Source organism: Lepisosteus platostomus, chromosome 10, assembly GCF_059453375.1.
Source record: "Lepisosteus platostomus isolate fLepPlt1 chromosome 10, fLepPlt1.hap1, whole genome shotgun sequence".
Taxonomy (NCBI): Eukaryota; Metazoa; Chordata; class Actinopteri; order Semionotiformes; family Lepisosteidae; genus Lepisosteus; species Lepisosteus platostomus.
The window spans coordinates 34,399,524-34,420,837 of record NC_142620.1 but is presented as its reverse complement, the minus strand read 5'-3'; positions in this window follow the sequence as shown (position 1 = coordinate 34,420,837).

Below are 21,314 nucleotides of genomic sequence, written 5' to 3'. Positions count from 1 at the left end.
TTATGATAAAAGTATCCGGAATCACCTTGTAAAACCGTCAGGTGGAGCTAATAAATCTATACGCCTCAATAATGGCATTTGAGCTGTCGCCAGAAAACACCTGGTTTCGATTCCTGGTCACTGCTGAGGGAAAATCTTTTTTCAATTAAGAATTTAAGTTGTTTATTCTTTAGGCTTTTAATAATTTTAAGCTGTGTATTACAGCATGTTAATAATTAAACATTAAAAAGTTGGTATATTTTCTAAAAGCATGATTGCTCAGTTGGACAAAAGTACACAACCTTCCACCTTCATCATAAATGTTTTAATTATGCAGAAATATTTTATGCATCAAAGTCTTTATGAAAGATATTACTAATAGTATTAATAATGAAAGACCTTGGACAGGCTGTAAGCTCAAAGTATTACTGTGGTCCACTTTCTTTGTAACCATCTGCATTAGTTTAACAGTTGCGACACTATTTTTTCATGGACAAAAAGTAACACCACAGCATTTCGTTGATCCAATCAATAATTCGTTTCCAATCATACAAAGTAAGTTATGAGAATCTCTGATTCACCATGCCTTTCACATGCTCATAAACAATATCAATTTAGGATTATAAACATATTATCTAAACTGTATATTGCTGGTATTGGTAGTTAAAAAAAAACAGTATTCCACTTTCTTCCTAAACATTTTAAGCATCAAAGTCTTGCACTCGGTTACAACCTTTAACCTTTTCTGCGAAAACCTATGCTCGTTATCGCAGTAAACAAATGCATTCTTTTTAGAATTTGATTAATAGGGAATATAATATGGAATCACATATCTAAAGAATTTGATAATGATATAATTATATTCATATACTGTAACTCAAAGTATCACAGTAGTATACTTTCTTTGAAAATGTCTCCATCAGTTTTACTCCTTCCCATGTGGTTATGTCTGTGGTGTAATGGGTTAGGCATATTCCTTGCCTGCCTTAGGTCGGGTCTTCAAACCCAACTGTTGCCATTAGTTTTCTTTTAACAAATAAACATTTATTTGAAAAACTAATATTGCAAATATTATGGACACTATATTGACAGTTTTACAATTTGATTAATGCAGAATATAATATGGAATCACGTATCTTAAGAAATTAATAACAATATAATTATATTCATATACTAAACTAAAGTTCATATATTATACTGAACAAAAAATTAGGCACAAGAAGAGTATTATTGGACAATGTTGTTAGTCTCTGGCGGAATTTCTCTGCAAACTGAAGAGTTATAGAGGAGACACGTTGTGTATCGCCTCTTTTTACACTTGAAAAAAGAACATTCCAATGTTAATGCAACACAGAATATAGATTTTGTACCGCATTCTCCTGGTGCTGTGGCTGAAGAGTGCCTGGCTGGGGTATGTGGCGAGGGGCAGGACAGGAGTATTAGTGGTCAGGGTGGAGACTAAGAAAGCCAGTGACCAGTGCAGTGGACCCATTGCGAAATAGGTGAACAGTTTGGTGAGATTGCCCGGATTCTTGTAAATAGTTCCCAGATTTCGCACCCCTCTTATACTTGTACCCAATTACCATCCTATCCCTGTGTAACTACCCGAATAGACCCCATTGTGTTGCCATCTCTCTGTTGCTCTCTTTTGCACTCGCTCGTTCTCTGCTGGCTGTGTCAAAAAATAAAAGCTCAATTTTTCAGTCAACGAGTGTCTGAGTCACTGTGTGCCAAACCACGAAAATACAACATTATTAATAATGTAGCTCTTTTGGGCTCACGTGGGTATGTGCCCTACTCTGCTGGCTTATGCGTTACTGAAGCTGGAAGTTAAGCCTTTGTCACTAATGAAACCACTAAATAAAGACATAAATATAGAAATCCCTACATTACAAACTCCAAGCATTTCATTTTGCCTATTGCTACAATATTGACAGCACTGTAGTTACAATGAACATATAAAAATGTTTCCAAAATTACCACAATCGAATAAGTTGAGTATTTTGATAATAATAGAGAAATAATAGAGTTCCCATTACCCCCATTTTGACTAAAATCGCAAATGCGTGTTTAATTAAATGCCTTTATTGATTCACAATCTGACAATGCAAGGTAAATCGTTATCTTTGTCTTCTAAGTCCCTTAATTAACTTTAAGCATAGCTTTCTCACCATTTAGATTTCTTTTTCATACAATCGTTAAACAAAGCAGGAGCATATTGTACTTCCTCTAGGGATCACACGTGGAAAGATTAGATTGTAATCGGTTTTATTTTTTCAATATATTTTAGAAAATGGTCATTAGATGGAATTTTACAATTAAAGGGAAATTTTAGTAGCTGAGCATAAAGAGAATAGGAGCATAACACATCTGAAGGTCAAAAACAATATTAATTTAGGAACATAAACATATTATGTAAACTGTATATTTCTGGTCTTGGTGTTTTAAAGAAAAAATACACACCAGTATTTCATTTCTCCCTAAACATTTTAAGCATCAAAGTCTTACATGTGGTTATATCGGAAATGTTTTTACGTGCTCCTTCTAACCATATTACTGTACGTTTATATACTTTGTGAAAAGAGATAGTTTTAACCTTTTCTGAGAATACACTCGTTATCGGAGCAAACAAAGCATACTTTTAGAATTTGTTTTGTAGGGAATATAATATGGAAGCGCGTATCTAAAGAAATTAATAACGATATAATTATATTCATGTACTGTAACACAAACAGTAGTATATACACATATCTATTGAAATGTGTAAGGCTTTTTCACTACTTGTTGTGTGATGGTTTAAGTGACTGGCTTATCACCACAAGTTTTCTTTGAAAAACTAAAATAGCAATATTATGGACACTCTATTAACTATTTTATATTAATAACAATGAATAGTTGTCAATTCATTTATTAATAACAATGAATAGTTTCAAACTGCTACTGATATCATTATCATCAATATGTGAAAAAATTGAATTGTTTTTTTATGGTCTGTATCCTGCTTAACTAAAAATTAGACACAAGAAGAGTATTATTGGACAAGGCTGTGAGGCTAAAGAAATCAATAACGATACTAATTCAAAGATCTAAATATATTTAACGTATATGCCTGACATTAGAGCGTGTGTCTGCTTGCCTGTGCGGTGACGTCACCGTCTTTCCCTCTGAGTGGCTACAGTAGCAGGAACCTGTACCATGTGGATCCCTTTAGATCTCCCTTCAGATTTAAAATGTTATTAATAATATCTTCAGTGTAGCATTAACATTGGAATGTTCTTCCAAGTGTAAAAAGAGGCGATACACAACCTTTATACCTTTTCAGTTTACAGATTGTACAAGATCATTTTTTATGAATAATGTCTTCCGTAGTGCATTAAAATCGGAACGCTTTTCACAGGTATAAATCCACCTATTGTCTAACTGCTTTATCCAGGACAGGTAACAGATTCACAACTTACCCTCCCCCCTGCCTGACTTTCTTTTTAACCCTTCTGTGACCGAATTGCAGCGGGTAAGATTCAGGAATGTGAGTTATGTGAGTCAGATTATGAATGAATAAAAGCATTTTATTAAAAACACTTTTGCGTTTGTTTGGGTGTTGTACCAGCTGTATAATAATGCCACAATTTGTCTTTTATCTGTTGCAAAAAACTGACTTGCTTTAACAAAATATATTTACTAATCCTTTTGCCTGGCAATTTACCTGAATGCCCAACTATTTGAGAAGCCCTCCGTGAAACCAAAAGAACCACAATTGAATGAGTGTTGATAATGAGAGAGAGAGAAATAATAAGAGTCCCCGTTACCCCCATTTTGATTTAAATCGTGAACACGTGTTTAATCAAATACCTTTATTGATTCACAATCTGACAGATGCAACATAAATCATTATCTTTGTCTTCTAAGTATCTTAATAAACTTTCAGCTTTCTAGATTTATTTTTCTTGGGATCTTGGGATCAAACATGGAAAGATTAGATTGTAATCGTTTTTATTTTTTAAATACATTTTAGAAAAGTGTAATCTATACTAAAAACCTGTGTTTATTTACCACTCGATACTTATATTAATAGAGATAAGCTCTTTATTAAAGCTCAGATCAAAGATCAAACAGCAATATCTTATACACTGGGACTGATCTATGGTTGAGTGTGAATTGTGGCGCTCTAGCAGGCTAGCTGGTCTCTGTGTGGTTCGTGCTGGCTGCAAGTTTTTTAACATTTTTAATTATACATTTGAAACACTTTAATTTTGAAAACGCAACACACATTCCGTACAGATATAGTACAATCACATTCTCCTGTCTTCCCGTGGTGTAAAACGAATTAGCAGGTGATTGAGATAACAATGCTGTGCCTACACTGGGGTAAAGTTAGCTTGAAGTTCGAAAATGATATTGGCATACCTAAAGCTTTTTCACGAAACTTCCTAGAGTTACGAAAACACTTACTGTGTGTACAAAGTATAGTGTGACTGTTTTCACAACCTTCACTATGTCGTTTTTAAGCCATTTGTTTGACCACGCTCAAATATTCTTTTGTTCATATCTTTGGAAGGGAAACACAGAAAGCCTTCAAACCAAATGCATTTTAAAGACCACAACTTGTGAAAATGTTCACAGCCTCCACATAAAACTATCAGTGAGCTAATTCTCTTTTTTTAAACCTCCAGTCTTTCATCAATGCGTAATTATGCACTAACTGAAACCCGAGGGAACCGCTATGTACATACGTTCACAACGCGAGAAATACTGCTGAATACAGCTTCATTCGCAAAACCCGTATATCATCATAGGAAGCATAACAGCGCAGCCTCCAATTACCCAGACTGTAAGCACGGGAATAAAGCTTTGTTTGATTTCTGAAACCCTTTCTTTATGTCCTGTTTTCATTCAGGTAAGGGTCAACTATATACACAATACTACTGACAGCAGGAATATTCCTATACCTTACTCAGCAGCGTCTTAAAAACAGCACCCATGGTGTTCAAACCGATTTTCTTTACACAGAAGACTGACACAGCTTCGCGTTGTGAATCTGTTTTTCTGAGAAAACATGTGTCCATGGGGGAAAGGTGGAGTGTCTTTGATTGGAAGATTTGCCCTGTTCTACTTTGAAAATACCTTTGAAACCAGTTTAATCCGGCACAGCCAGCACTCCCGCAGAGAGAGAGAGAGAGAGAGATGAAAACCGCGCAGTGCCAGGCGAATACACATCAATGTAGGGCTTTCGGGATCACGTGGATTTGCGCCCTACATGCTGCAGTACTGCTGTGTACATACAGTACGAACATGCTGTGATATTTAGAAATATAAAAAATGTCAATATAATGCCAATAATATTTGCTATTTTAGTTTTCCAAAGAAATGTTTTTGTTAAAAGAAAACTGATGGCAACAACTGGGTTTGAACAATCTACCTCAGAGTTATAAGTCAGTCACTTAACCTATCACACCACCAAGGCACTCATGTGACAAATGCATATCAATGAAATGTCTCATACTACTGTTTGTGCAACAGTGCATGAATATAGTTATACCGTTATTAATTTATTTAGATAGGCGAATCCATATTAAATTCCCTATTAATTCAATTCTAAAAGTACGGTTTTGTTTAATACGATAATGAGCGTATTCGCAGAAAAGGTTAAAATGATCAATTTTCACAAAGTATATAAACAGTAATAGTAATATGGTCAGAAGGAGCACGTAAAAACATTTCCAATATAACCACATGTAAGACTTTGATGCTTAAAATGTTTAGGGAGAAATGGAATACTGGTGTGTATTTTTTCTTTAAAACACCAAGACCAGCAATATACAGTTTACATAATATGTCTATGTTCCTAAATTTATGTCATTTATGACCTTCAGATGCATTATGCTCCTCTTCTTTTTATGCTCAGCTACTAAAAATTCCCTTTAGTGGTAAAATTCCATATATATATTCAATACTAAGCAGATTAAAATGTGCACAGTAAAGAGATTAAATGATTAAATCTTTTCACTACCGACCAATGCACCACAAGTGCCCCTGTTGGTCATTTTGGCCAGCCAATCACATACCACAGTACAGCGCGGTGGCTCACGTGTAGTTGCCTGCGGTATGGGTTTGTACCGTGCATTTTGAATGGCTACATCTGTATAAAAGTGTAAACAATCATCATTATTAAAATACTATAATAAACATTTTAAAATTAATACAAGTCCAAACATATACAATTTAAATACAATAATTGGAAGATTGTCCCTCAGCATTGACAGGGATTCAGAACCAGGCATTTTATGGCGACACACTATGTTAAGATTTCACTTCTCTACCTGGCAATTTTACAAAGAAGCACAGTCTGACAACTGAGCATTTTGTTTTACCTGCAGCGCGGACACTGTAATGTAGTGTATTATTCGACATGCATTCTGAATGGCTGTTTCTGTATGTGTTTTGTTGAATTTTGAAAATAGTTTTGTCAATGACAGCAGTATATATACAATATATGTATATTGAAATTAATAATTTTCCCTATCTAAGACAGTGGTGTATAGAGCTCTTGTTACTGTACACCAGATAATATTGTAAATGTAAATATAAATGCAATACTGTAAATGTAAAATTTAAAGGGACATCTTAGGATATTTGAAAAAAATGGTGCCCAATTTTATCTAGCATCAGTATGATTAAAAAAGGGACGTGTGAATTTTATTAAATAAATTATCTGATGTCTCTTAAAGTTTATATACATTTTTAGAACTGTACAAATGTTTATTAAGTGATATTAGAAAGCTTATTTTATATATTCATGTCAAAGTTTGTTGTATATGAACTTTTTAGCAAGTGATTACCTTGTAAACATGTAAATTCCTTTTTTTAGATGTATTTAAATTGACCAACTGGTTGAAATATGTATGGGGTGTCTGTCTGAGTAAGCAATGGAAAGTGTTTGGGAGATGGGAATGATATGTTGGAATCTTGACGAAAAAAAGAAACTTTTATTAAAACTTAATGTGCCAAAATTCTCAGATTTGTGAGTTGCTTAGAGAATGTCATACAACAAATGGCTTATCTAAAAATAAAAGATACAAAACCAATTAAACATAATGCTGATTCTTAAGACATTAAATAAATAGATAACTAAATGAAAAGAATAAAAATTAAATTAAAAAATCATAGTCTTAAAAGACAAATAATGAATATTTTTTGAACAGTTACAGTTCCTTTGATTTATTCTATTGTTTTTTGGAATGAGGTTTATGCATGTCTTGTTTGAGGGGAGGGAAAAAATGTGTTTATTTTTGGTTCTTCTTTGACAAGTGAAGTATAAGGTGTTTGTTTCTTCTTATACTCCCCATTACAGAATAGAGGTCTGGTTTTACAAATCTGAAGATGAGCTGTGTCAAATTTCAATCATTGATGGGGAACATTGGATGTTGCCTCATAAATATAAATAAGTTATTAATGCCTTCAGTACCCTGAGAGTATATCCTATATGGGACACTGCATTGCAGCTACCAGCTTTGCAAAGAGCCCTGAAGCCTGGCAGTCTGTGTGGTGAGTGGCTGAGTTGGGGATTTATATTCCTCTGGAGTTATGGTGCTGATTGTTCAATCACCTCACACGCTCTACTTAGGAAGGTTGGAGATGCAATCATGTGCATCTGGAGTCAGGAAGATCGATGACTCCGTCTGTTCCCTCCTCAGCTTTCTAATCTGAGCCATGTCCACCTGACACACAGGCTGCTGAAATTAGTGTTAACAGCAGGTAGAGCATGTGATGGAATCTGTGGCCAGGACAATATTCTATATACCACACTGCCTTATCCTAGACAACAAATGGAAACCTTTTCTACATGCAATGTTTGCACAGGAACCTGATTTTTCATGTGATTTTTCGTTTTCTACTCAGAATGAATCTCTGATCTCTCTTTTCTTATGAAAAAGCTATTGAGGCTACCTCAGTCAAAAGTCCATTTTTTTTCTTTTTTTAACTTTCATTATTTCAACCTAATTTCATATAATGAAATAATAAATAAATACAAATCTTCAATAGATTTTTTAAATCAATTTATGAAAATCTAATAATAAATACATTTGGAGTATTTGCGTATTTTAAAGACATGTGTCTCAAAAGAATGTTAAGAAATCAAAATATCCACATAGGAAAACACAAAAGGAACTATTTCACCAGACACCAAGAATTATTTAAAGTAGATAAAGGTTATATTCCAAAATATGTACTACATTTATCAACTATATGTTCTTTCTCTCTATATATAGAGAAAAGTGAAAAGTATATGTATAATATAAAATATCTCTCACATACATTTGTTTTATGTACAATAAAACAAACATGTACGATGTTGCTTTCTAAACATTTATTGTTTCACAGTGTGTTAGGATTAAAGACCAAGTTTTAAATTAGAAATCACTTTATCGTGGAAAAAGCTATACCTATATTATTTAAATGCATAGGTGCCAGTCCTTCATGAGTTTTAATCACAATCACAAGTACAAAATGCATTTCTATTTAAAGGTATCAAAAATAATTTGATCTACATCATATAAGTCTAGTTACTCATATAACTTTTGAAAGGGGATTTTAATTTATTTAGGTAGAAAATAAACACATCAATATATATTTAGTTTCTTATGAAAGTGAGTTGATGCAAGCCATCGATTAAGAGTTCTAAAAAGCGCAATGCAGGTTTGAGTTCAAGCCTTTAAAAATGACAAAAAGGATGGTTTCTTAATTATAAAGTTATGAATATGTTAAATTAAAGATAAAACTCACAGGAAAAATGTTTATATCCTCGTGAATGATATTGCCTACATTGTAATAAAAGGAAAATTAGGTAGAAGGCATTTAATGATGTTAAGTCTGCATGTTGAAAGTCAGGTACAATAGTTTATATATATTGTTACAAATGCGGGGTTATGAAAATGGTGAAAATCAGGAATTGACCAAGCAGTTTAGTCACTAATTATTTATAACCCCCAATTTGTAAGTAATTTCTAGCAATATATCTGAGCGGCTGGTATAATCAGAGGCACGTGAATTCTTTATTCTCTGGCACAGCTTTGTCGAGAGGAGAAATAATCCAGGCACACTAGGTTAAACAAATATCTGTTACAATGACAAGACACAGACTACACTACTCACACCAAAACATACTACACACAAGGTACTCTATGTACAGTATTTACAAACAAGACATTTCACAGGCCTAACATTCTGGTCACCCAGAAAACCCCAGACTGCTACTAAGCATCCATCCATCCATTTTCACTTTGATTTTCAGCCCAGTAGATCAGCCCAGTGTAGCGGCGAGGCTTAATAATAAGAAAGAATTAAGTGTTCTGGGCTTTCCCAAATGAGGCCCCATTTCTCTGTTCATCTCTGTGGTGCAGCCACAGAGAAACTATTCATGCATGCAGGCTGATTTAAGGTTTGATAAGGACAGCTCCCAAAGGGGGATGCACTTAGCTAAGCCTGGCTATCATGATCAATGGTCATCCATTGGCGCCTATTTGTCTAGGGAGTGCCAGATGGACATCTGGACTGCATTCCTAAGTGTCAGGAGTAAGTGACTCATATCTCACCTTGATCAACCAATCAGGGACTGGTAGGGCCGAGTAACCCACGTGGGACTCTGATGCCCATGGAACTTTCAGCCAATCAACGAGCTGAAGTTCCTCCAGGTAAAAACAGGCAACACAGAGAGCCTGAGAGATTCAGTAAGATTCAGAAGGGATTCAGTGAGATTCAACAAGATTCAGTGAGATTCAGAAGGGAAGATTCAGATTCAGTGGGATTCAGGAGAATTCTGTGGACTATTCTAAAGGGAATTCAAAGGAGAATTCCAGGGCAGGACGGCCCAGGAGCAGAAGGCTCCCAAGGGCAGGACATTCTCGCAGCGCACCTCCTGACCATCCTGAGACTCAGCCCGGACAACCACAGAACGGCCAGTGTGTCCGAGTGCCAGAACTTTCCTTTGTTCTAAGAGTCGAGAGCGGGGGTTGCCAGAGAGTAACCAGAGGATCCACCCGAGGTTAGCACCAGCAGCAGGCCTCGTGAACAGGTCGGAACTGTGGACAGCTGAATCACTATTCAGAACTAGCTCTTCATCAGGAACGAACCGGTCCTCTTCCTGACTTGCTGGGACCCACAGTCATCTTTTCTCCTGTGCACAAACTTTGCTAGTTAAAGCCAACACTAACTAGCCGGTCAGTGAGCATCAGCAGCGCACCGTCGCAAACGGCACAGCACAGCCTGGCACCAAGCCAGAGAGCGCGGATTGGACAGCAACAGCCTGCAACTGTTTCTTTGTGCCCGCAGGAGATCTGAATCCCCAGAAATTGGATGAGTATTTAACTTCAATGCATTACAGCTCGAGAATTCAATTGTTATCCCAACCAGTTGATATCAATTTAATTCCTAAGAGTTATGTACTTGTTTTGAGTATCTAATGTAGAAGTTATAACAAAGTTCATTTACGAAACGGTCTAAATGAATGATATACTGAACGTATGTCCTCTTGATATGTGTAACTCTTTGTAACTGATTGAATATATATCTTTTGTATTCTAATAACCCTCTCGATAAGATCTGTTAGGTTTAAGGCATATTCTATGTATTAATAAACGTATCCTCGTGTATTAGTACCTGTGTGTGCGCGTTGTTTGAGTTATGTCGCATGGTTGGACTCTAAAGCCATCAAAAGAATCAACTTTGTGATTTACTGCTACAATTAATAATTGTCTCAGTAAATGCCCAAACCCTACAGAACTGGTGCCTTCAGAGAGCCACTATGATTACATATTTGGCGTCCCTGAGCCAGTTTTCTTTTACCAGACTTCCCTGTCCCCAGCCTAAGATTCCAGCTCCTTCTGGGGGATCCCTAGGCCCTCCCAAGCCAGCCGAGAAATATAATCCGTCCACCATGTCCTGGGTTTGTCACGGGATCTCCACCCAGTGGGACGTGCCCAGAACAGCTCCAGTAGAAGTCGACCTGGGGGCATCCTTATGAGATGCCCAAACCACCTCAACAGTCTCCTCTCGATCTGGAGGACCAGTGACTCTACTCTGAGGCCCACAAAATAGCTGACCCGATCCGCTTGTTGATCTCCCCTCCCTGATACGTAATCCTGAGATAAGTAAATTCCTCCACTAAGGGCAGCTGTTCTCCCCTTACCTGGAGACAGCAATCCACTCTTTTCTGGGAGAGAACCATGACCTCAGTCTTGGAGGTGTTGACTCTCATCCCAGCCCTTTAACACTCAGCAGCAAATCGCTCCAGTGCACGCTGAAGGTCACAGTCAAATGATGCCAGAAAAACAAACTATCAGCAAACAGCAGAGAAGCCACCCTTATTCCCCCCAACCGAACACCCTCACATCCTCGGCTATGCTTTAATATCGTGTTCTTGAACATCACAAACAGGAGCGGTAACAAAATGCAGCCCTGATGGAGTCTGACGCCCACAGTAAATGAATTCGATTTAATGCCAAGAATTTGGACACAGCTCTTACTGCAGTTCATATAGGGACTGAATAGCATGCAAAAGGGTCTCATCCACCACCACAGTTTGACCACTAAGGAGTCCTTGGACAAACATAGTGACTTTGGAGACAGTGATGAGCTCCCCTGCACCAGGTATGTCTGTCACTGCCTCCTGATAGGAGGACACGTCCACCAAGTTGAGGAGCTCCTCAAAGTGTTTTTTCCACCACTCAACAATTTCCCTAGAAGAGGCCAGTACCTCCCCGTACCTGCTTAATACAGCCTGGGTGAGGTCACGCCTTCCCCTCCTGAGACGCTCACACAATGGCCTGAGGAAGGCCAAAGTAGGTCCATTTTATAAAAGAATGGCTCCGCTGCAAAGCACTTAAGTGACTGATTATTAGGCTCAAGAGCCAGCTTATATAATATGTAAGCCCCTCCCCACTTTGGAAGAAGCCATTTCAAAATTTCACAAATTATTCATTCATAATACATTCATTCAATTACTTTGTAGCTGCAATGTTTGTTAATAAGACAGAATTAAGCGTTGCTGTGCTTTCCCAAATGAGGCCCCATCTCTCTCTTCATCTCTGTGGTGCAGCCACAGAGAAGCTATTTATGCAGACTGATTTAAGGTGTTTTCTTTTGATAAGGGACAGCTCCCAAATGGGGATGCACTTAGCTAAGCCTGGCTATCATGATCAATGGTCATCCATTGGCGCCTATCTGTCTAGGGAGTGCCAGATGGACATCTGGACTGCATTCCTTAATGTCAGGAGTAAGTGACTCATCTCTCACCATGATCAACCAGTCAGGGACTGGCAGGGCATGATAATACCACGTGGGTCTCCCATGCCCGCCAAAATCTCAACCAGTCAGCACACATCTGTGTCTTGGTCAAAAAGGTAGAGCAAGCTCAGGTTGGGGCTCTCCTTGGCCATTTTCACGCAGCCTCAGAGACAATCACGTGACAACTGGTGTTGTCTGCACTGGGACTTGGACTTCTAAGCGCGAGGCCGAGGATCCCGTACATACTCAATAATTCTGCAACGACCAACGTGAATGCTCCGCTTGATCAACGGCAGCCTACAGTTGGACCCTCGTTGACAACCTGAATAGCTTATTCAGAAGCAGTGCTGGACCGGGAACGAACCAGTTTCTTCCCATGCAAAAGAGTGACTTACCAGGACCCGCAGTCACACTCTATGCATAGAGACATTCTACTAGTCAACCGGACTGCTGGTAGACCCCTCGGAGCAACTACTGCCCTGCGTGCCGCAGTTAGATTCCTCCGCCCATCCTACTCCGAGCTGCACCTTGATTGGTTGGCCGGTAGCCAGAGGATGCCTAGACGGACACCTATTGGACGACCGCTGGAACAAAGGTTGCAACAGAGCCTGTCAGCTGGTTTGGTGTTCGTGCCACAAAATCCCAAATCCATACACAGTGGATAAGTAAACCCCATGTCCTACATTGCGTCTCGAGAACTTAATTGTTACCTCAATACAAGTTATCAATTTAATTCATGAGTAATGTATTTACTTCCAGGTAATGACATTGATTAGCAATTTGGTATAGCTAAACGATATATTGAAATATATTCTCTGTTGTGTATCTCTTTGTGTTTGCATCTCTTTAAGATTATATACCTTGTATATTGATAACCCTCACAGTAAGGTCTGCCGCCTGTATCCAGGCAGACTGGTATATGTTTGGTGCACAATTTATGTTTAATAAATATATCTTGTGTATTGAATCCGTGTGTGCGCTGTTAGTTGTTCTGATGATTGATTTTCTAAAAGCCACAACGAACCACCTCGTGATTACCGCTACAATTAATAATTGTCTCAGTAAAATCACAAAACCACTACAACTTGCAAAAGAACATAATCAAATTTATCGTAATAACACACAGTTTATGTTTCCTTTTCTCACAGTTAAATAAAAATAGTTACCCAAATAAACATCAATACAAACAATAACTCAATAAATACAGATGCAGCCATTCAAAATGCACGGTACAAACCTGTGGTACGGGCAACTACCCACAAGCCACTGCAGTCTACCGCAGTAAGTGATTGGCTGGCCAAAATGACTGACAGGGGCACTCGTGGTGCATTGGTCGGTAGTGAAAAGATTTAATCATTTAATGTCTTTACTGTGCACATTTTAATCCACTTAGTTTTGAATATTTATATGGAATTTTACCACTAAAGGGAAATTTTAGTAGCTGAGCATAAAAAGAGGAGCATTACGCATCTGAAGGTCATAAACGATATTAATTTAGGAACATAAACATATTACTGTATGTAAACTGTACTGTATATGGCTGGTCTTGGTAGTTTAAAGAAAAAAATACACACCAGTCTTCCATTTCTCCCTAACCATTTTAAGTATCAAAGTTTTATGAAACGGTCCCCAAATATGCGATTGCTGTATAGAATGAATTTTAATTAAAAAAATTATTTAACACAAAAATTAAGCTGTTTACGTTCCTCCGCCTGAGAATATAGTAACTCCTTGTTACGCAACGCAGAAACACAGCCACATGTAACTAGTAAAGAGAGGACATTAGCTAGCCAATATGATAAAGGAATAAATGATTTTTTTCCATCGATTGTACAAGCACTTGGAAACTGTCCAATCCCTTTAATGCTCCGGGCATTCTCCCGGTCTGGCGCCGGTATGTGTCTTCTAGGATATAATGCCAGCGATTTGTGTTAAAATTGGGTTTCCAATAACGCTGCAGCAAACTCTAGTTTTATGTCCACTATAACGGACAATATCCCTTGCTTTTAACCGAGCGTTTCATAATTTCCTAAAATGAAAATGCGACAGAATTCTGGGGTGTCCCTATACCAGAGATTACGGTAGGCTTCAGAATGGTGATTGGCTGACACCATCTGACACCCCTCTGACTGGGGAAAAAAAAACTTGCTGATCTGTTCTACATAGGAGGAAGAAAACAGCATATGCTGCTTCTATTCGAAATGCATATTTTAAAAGTTTAATTAGGAAGTAAAAACCTTACAGCATACACAGATTTCTAAGCTGATCAGGAGGAAGAAAAATGTTTCGCGCATTAAAAGTGGTTATTAACTATTGAAATCTGTTTTATTTTTTTTTATTTTTATTTAGATTAAGAGTTCCTGTCACCCCCATTTCCATTTAAATCGCAAACCCGTGTTTAATTAAATATTTTTATTGATTCACAATCTGGCAATGCAATGTAAATCGTTATCTTTGTCTTCTGTATAATAATGTTCACCTCTCTGTCCAGCAAATTAATAATAAACTTTATTTTCGTCATCTCCGCTTTAAAGGTACCCCCGTAATATTGTATTTCATTGCACTTTGACAGATTGTCTTTAAATCAATTGTTATCAGAATATCCCCACTTCCAAACAAGAACAAAATTGCAATGATTTTATTAACTGGCTGTTTCAGTAACTTTAAGTATATATTTAAAGTAATAATTTAACAATATAGGTTAATGTTTAAGATATGTTTGTTGTGAAAGTCTGTAGATTGTATCTTATTTTTAGTTTTTGTTTTGTTTCACGTTAATTTTATAAGGGAATCTTGATTAAAATACTTTTATTTTTTCAGACAGAATTCACATTCGCTGCAGCCAAATGGCCTTGCAGATCAGATATCAAGGAACAAAACACTTATCGCACCCGGCTCCTCAATGGAATCGCTTTAACATGCTAATGTGTTGGTGTAACACCCTGTGTATACAGTACATTACACTGGTTGCAGCAGGTGGGGCAGGAAGACTGATTCATTCTCCCTGCCCCACCAACTCTCGCCGTCCCAAGTAAAGGCAACCACCCAGCTGCTGCAACCAGTCCAACCCCAGGATACAGTCCTCACGGACTGGGGCAAGGTAGAAGGGTTGTTTCACCCACGCAGCCCCAAAGTGCACGGTGAGCACCCTGGGGGTCCGGCTGACTTGGACAGCAGGGTGATGGTTGAACCGGTGTCGACAAGGGCCTGGCAGGGTCAGCCCTCGGTGAGACAGGGAAAAAATACCCTTCCCCCCTTTGGGCCACCCCACTCCCGTTTCCCGACGGCCTCCGGAATCCCCGGAGCTCCAGCGCCCGGCACTCCCAGCCGATGTGCCCCCTCTCCCCACAGCAGTGGCAGATGACCAGCCTTCGTCGCTCCCCCGGTATCGCCGCACTGACCGTCTCCTCTTCCCCATCTGATTCCCTGTGAGCCCCTCCGTTGGTGCCCACCAGTCTCCTCGAATACAGCATCAGCCTGCTCAGCTGGAACCAGGGCCTGCTCCAAGAGTACCGGGGTGGCCAGCATCACGTGGGGCTGCACCTCAGTCGGCGCCAGGGCCCAGAGGAATGCCTGGAGCGCTCTCTCCCGGTGGGCCTCCTCCGGGAGAGTAAGATAACCCTGGCGGGCTAAGAATGCCACGTCTGCGGTGACTGGACGCAGCGGCTCTCCCGATAGGCAGCATCGTTCAGACAACCGTGCCCACAGCAGTCCCAGCGCCTCCCCTCTCCTGCCAAAAAGCGTCCCGATGGCTGATGCCAACGCCGCGTAGTTGTACCGCTGGTCCCCGGGTACATCCAGCAACGCCTGGCAGGCCTTCCCCTCCAGGACGGCTGCGAGGTGGCACACCATCTCCACCTGAGACCAGCCGTTTGCCCAGTCCGCCATCTGGAACTGGGCCTCAAACATCTGCCATGGGATCTCCCCATTATAACGGCTCAGTCTCACTGGCGCAGGCTGGAGCAGGGGTGGCGGGCTGGACCCCGCTGGTCTGGCGTCTCCTTCCTGCCACACGGCCTGAGACGACTCAGGAAAGGGCCCTCCTTCCGCTGAGTAGGTCACCGTGGGGTAGCCCTGATAAGAGCTGTGGCCACTGGCGGTGCTGAAGGGTCTTCCCGGCCCATGGCGGCTGCTGCTCGTCCCCAAAAGGCGTTTTAGGGGGTCACTCGGCTGCTGGGGGAACCGGTGCTTCTCTGAGTCCGACATCATCGGCCATTCACTGTCCATCCTTTCCACTCTGACACCAATGTAATGAATTTGAGTTCATTGAGGACGAACACAGAGACTCAAACTTGTGGATTTAAAAACTGCGCTTTATTTCTTTTCCGTCATCACCTGCCAGCAGCTCTCCCGCGCCCAGACGAGATAGAGACACAAGACAAGCCCGCCAAGAGCACAGGCCCGAGAAAAGAGAGACAAAGAGAGACAGAGAGAGAGAGAGAGAGAGAGAGAGAGAGAGAGAGAGAGAGAGACCAAGGGGTGCGGAACAAGGGAACTATTTACATGGAAAACGGACGATCTCCCCAGACTGTACGCCTGTTTCACTGTTACCTGGATACCTCTTGGGGGATATCCTCTATATCCTCTTGGGGGGAATATCCTCTTGGGGGATATTCTAACAACAAGTGATTATAAGACGATCTGTCAAAGTGCAATGAAATACAATATGCTGGACAGTATGCTTCTCAAAGTGCTTTACGGGATAACAACAATAACGACAACAATTTTACAAGTCCTGGGAGGAAGAACATAATCAATATTAATAATAATAAACTTTATTTTATATAGCGCCTTTAAAGGTGGCTTTTTTTTAAAAAAAAACCTTTTTTTAAATGCATTTGCATTTGCACACAGAGCAGTGTTTACTTGAACATGGAGATGCCATACTGAATAACTCCTGCATTGCAGCGGAATTTGCATCATTTCGCAGGGCTATGATTCATACAAGTGGTGGTGGATTTGGAGACAAAATGTATTTACATTGGGTTGCTGTAAGTGGAACACTAACAAGCCCAAAGCTCTACTTATTATTTTACAAGAGAATGCACCTGACAAGCTGGACAGTATGCTTCTCAAAGCGCTTTATTCAACATTAATAATAATAAACTTTATTTTATATAGCGCCTTTAAAGGTGCCTTTCGTTTGGCAGGGCTATGATTCATACAAGTGGTGGTGGATTTGGAGACAAAATGTATTTACATTACACAGAGACTCAGTAGCAAAAGCAATTAGCAATATCAAAATAGCAATATTATGGACACACAATTGACTTTTTTTAAAAAAAAAAACTTTTTTTTGACAGCTGGTTTTTGTTGACAGCTTGACACAAGTTTATCAGTGAAAAGACCACGGGCATTCTTCCTCCCCCCTAGATTCTCAGAGTAGAATAGAATTTATTATTAGTACAATTTATTACAGTGCTAAATTTAATATTATTGATTACCAATAGTTTATGCTAACACCTAGCTTTCTTAACGCGAGAAGTACTACTGTACATACTGTACAGTAAGTACTTACTGTACTTACTGTACTGTACTTAAGAACTATTAGTGTAAGCAAAAAAAAGGGGTTTTGGATGGGGGAAACCTGTTTAATTTGTCACAGTCAGCACTCCCGCAGAGAGTAATGAAAACCACACAGCGCCAGGGAAATGCACATTAATATGTTGGGCTTTTGGGTTCAGGTGGATTTGCGCCCCCACAGTTCAACCTGCGGTACCGCTGTGTACTGTACATACAGTACAGTACGAACGTGTTATTTCGAAATATAAAAAAATGTCAATATACTGTAGGAGAAATTGAGCATTGGTGATTATTTTTTCTTTAAAATACCAATAACAGCAACATACAGTTTACATAATATGTTTATGTTCCTAAATTAATATAGTTTATGACCTTTATGACCTTCGTTATGCTCCTCTGCGTTGTATGCTTACTACTAAAAGTTCCCTTTAGTGGTAAAATTCCATATAAATATTCAATACTAAGCGGATTAAAATGTGCACAGTAAAGAGATTAAATTATTAAATCTTTTCACTAACGACCATACACCACAATATCTTCTGTGTTGCATTAACATTAGAATGTTTTTTTAACAACTATCAAAAGACGTGATACACAACCTGTCTCCTCTATAACTCTTCAGTTTACAGAGAAATTCCGCCAGAGCCTCACAACATTGTCCAATAATACTCTTCTTGTGTCTAATTTTTAGTTAAGCAGGACTTGAGCTACAGACCATAACAAACCAAAAAACAGAATCCACCTGCTCATTTCAAATCACTCATTTCAAGAGTACTTTCTATTCATGCTACAATACTCATACCCATATGTAAGTATATGTTTTATGTATGTGAATGTATGTGAAATGAAGTAATAGAAGTTACAAGTCAAGCCTCAAGTGTGCACCCTTGGGAACTTATCTAGCAACCACTCAACTGAGGGTGTATAAATAGTGTATTTCCCATGCTACCTGTAGCTTATGACAGGCTCCTCTGTCACAGGCACCAAATGGTTTGCCAGACCAACCTCGAGGCCATCAGATAGTCTTTCTCCATGGCCTCTCCAAACTCCTCCCATGCCCAAGCCTTTGCTCCAGTGACCACTTTCACAGCAATCCTTTTAATTTCATTTTCAATTGTTTCCATTCACACTCAATGTCACCGGCCTCAATCTGAACATGGGAGAAATTTTCACTGAGGAAGGAGTTGAACTCATCATGGACGGAAGCCTCAGCCAGTCATTCCCAGGAATACCTAACTGCTCGTTTGGGTTTCTCAGGCCTCTCTGGCCTGCGCCCCATGCGCCGATTCCAACTCACCAGCAAGTGGTGACCAGTTGACAACTCTGTCCCTCTCTTCACCTGAGTGTCTAAAACATTTGGCCTCCGGTCAGATGATACAACCACAAAGTCAATCATCAACCTTTGGCCCAAGGTGCTCTGTTACCAGGTACACTTATGAGGCTCCTTGTGTTCGAACATGGTGTTTGTTATGGTTTGAATAGTTATTTGGTGCAAATGCACAAACAACAGTCAGATTTTTCCTCTCATTGCCACATTGAGGCAACCCACTGAAGAAAACTCAAACTGCACGGCCCCCAGACAGGGGAGTTGTGAGTATCCCCACGCCTGCCCGGGGCCTATCACTAAGAGGAGCTCCAGAATAGGTGAGAGACCACCCCTGATTGAGAAATTTGGTTCCAGAGCTCCTGCTATGTATAGAGGTGAGACCAACTATATCCAGTCTGTACTTTTCCACCACTTGCACCAGCTCAGGCTTCTTCCCCACCGTAGAGGTAAAGGAACATTCCACGTTCCCAACGCAAACGTTTCCATTGCCAGGGTCTGGTCCGTCTAGGTCCTTTCCACTTATGCCTGCCACTAAGCTGGCATCAGACTTGACCCTCAACCTTTATTTTACAGATGGTAGGTCCACAAGATGGCCCCACATTGCCTTTTTGGGTTCGGCCCTGCCGGGTTATTTGGGCTGCCTGGCCACCAGGCACTCGCTAGCGAATGCCACCCCCAGGCCTGGCCCTGGGGGCAGGTCTCGGTAACCCTGTCCTGGGCAGGGTGCATTCGATCTTAGTTTGTACTGTCATGAGGGTCTTTTTTGGACAGTTCTTTGTCTGACCTCTCAACTCAGACCTGTTCATCAAAGGAGACCATACCAATAGCACAAGGCTCCAGCCAACATAGCTCCGTGCATCCCTGAGATACCTAAGCCCCACCAACATGACAAGGTGACGATCCATGAGTGGCTACTAAGCATACAATCTTAATGTGGCTACACACAAGAGATAAGTTGCCTTCTAACTAAATACAATGTAACCTGCAGCTAAATCTCTCTGCATCCTGGAGGCCACAAGATAAATGGGAGCCTATATCCCTATCCATAAAAAATGCACCCTAAGCAGGAAAGACGTTTCTAACTGAGGTATTTTTTACTCAGGAAACCCAAGTTCTCTAAAAACACAGAAAAGCAAACTCTTTCTAACAAGGTTCAAATACTTAGCTCCATTCAGGTTTTGTTTGGATGAACATGAAGTAAGGGCTTTCGCCTGGCAAAATCTTCAAGTCCCAACTCCTGCGGACTTCCCTCTATTCTCCCTGCTTCTCCTTGTTGCATGCTTCCTCTTTGTTCTTCTTCTCTTTTTGTGCTCTTAATGTGATTTTATATTGCATGCTTCTGTCCTGCTCCTTTGCAATCATTAACTCACAACTTACCTACAGATGCTGCCGGTGTACGCTGCCATACAACGAGGTGGGCGTGTCACGTCATTTTGCGTCATACCACACCCTACCATTGTAGATAGATTATGTTAATAGTATTCGGAATCACCTTGTAAAACCACCAGCTAATAAAGTTTAACCTCTCATTTACAGCGTTTGAGCTGTCACCAGAAAACACCTGGTTTCACATCCCAATCACTCCTGAGGGACAAATTGTACCCGTTTCTCTAAAATAAAAAGTTAAAAAAAAGAAAGGAAAAGAGGCTGTGGAATCTCCTTCAGGTGTGAATGAGCAAAAATGAGAATACTAACAATGGGGTTGTAAAACATATAACAGCTTGCAAAATGCAGATATAATATTTATAAAGGGACATACATAGGAAATCATACAGATTCTGCCATGCAAAATGGGCAGGGTACGCTGCGGTACAACACGGTGGGCGTGTCGCAATATACCGTACGCAAATTAGATTATGCTAATAGTATCCAGAATAACCTTGTAAAACCTCCAGGTGGAGCTAATAAAGCTTAACCTCTCCTGTACAGCATTTGAGCTGTCACCAGAAAACACTGGGTTTCGAATCCCAGTCACTGCTGAGGGACAATCTTTATTCAATTAAGAATTTAAGTTGTATACTCTTTAGACTTTTAAATTTAAATTATGTATTGCAACATGTTAATCATTATACATTAAAAAGTTGGTATATTTTATGAAAGCAAGATTGCTCAGTTGGACAAAATTACACAACCTACCACCTTCATCATAAATATTTTAATTATGCAGAAATATTTTAAGCATCAAAGTCTTAACCAAAGATATTAC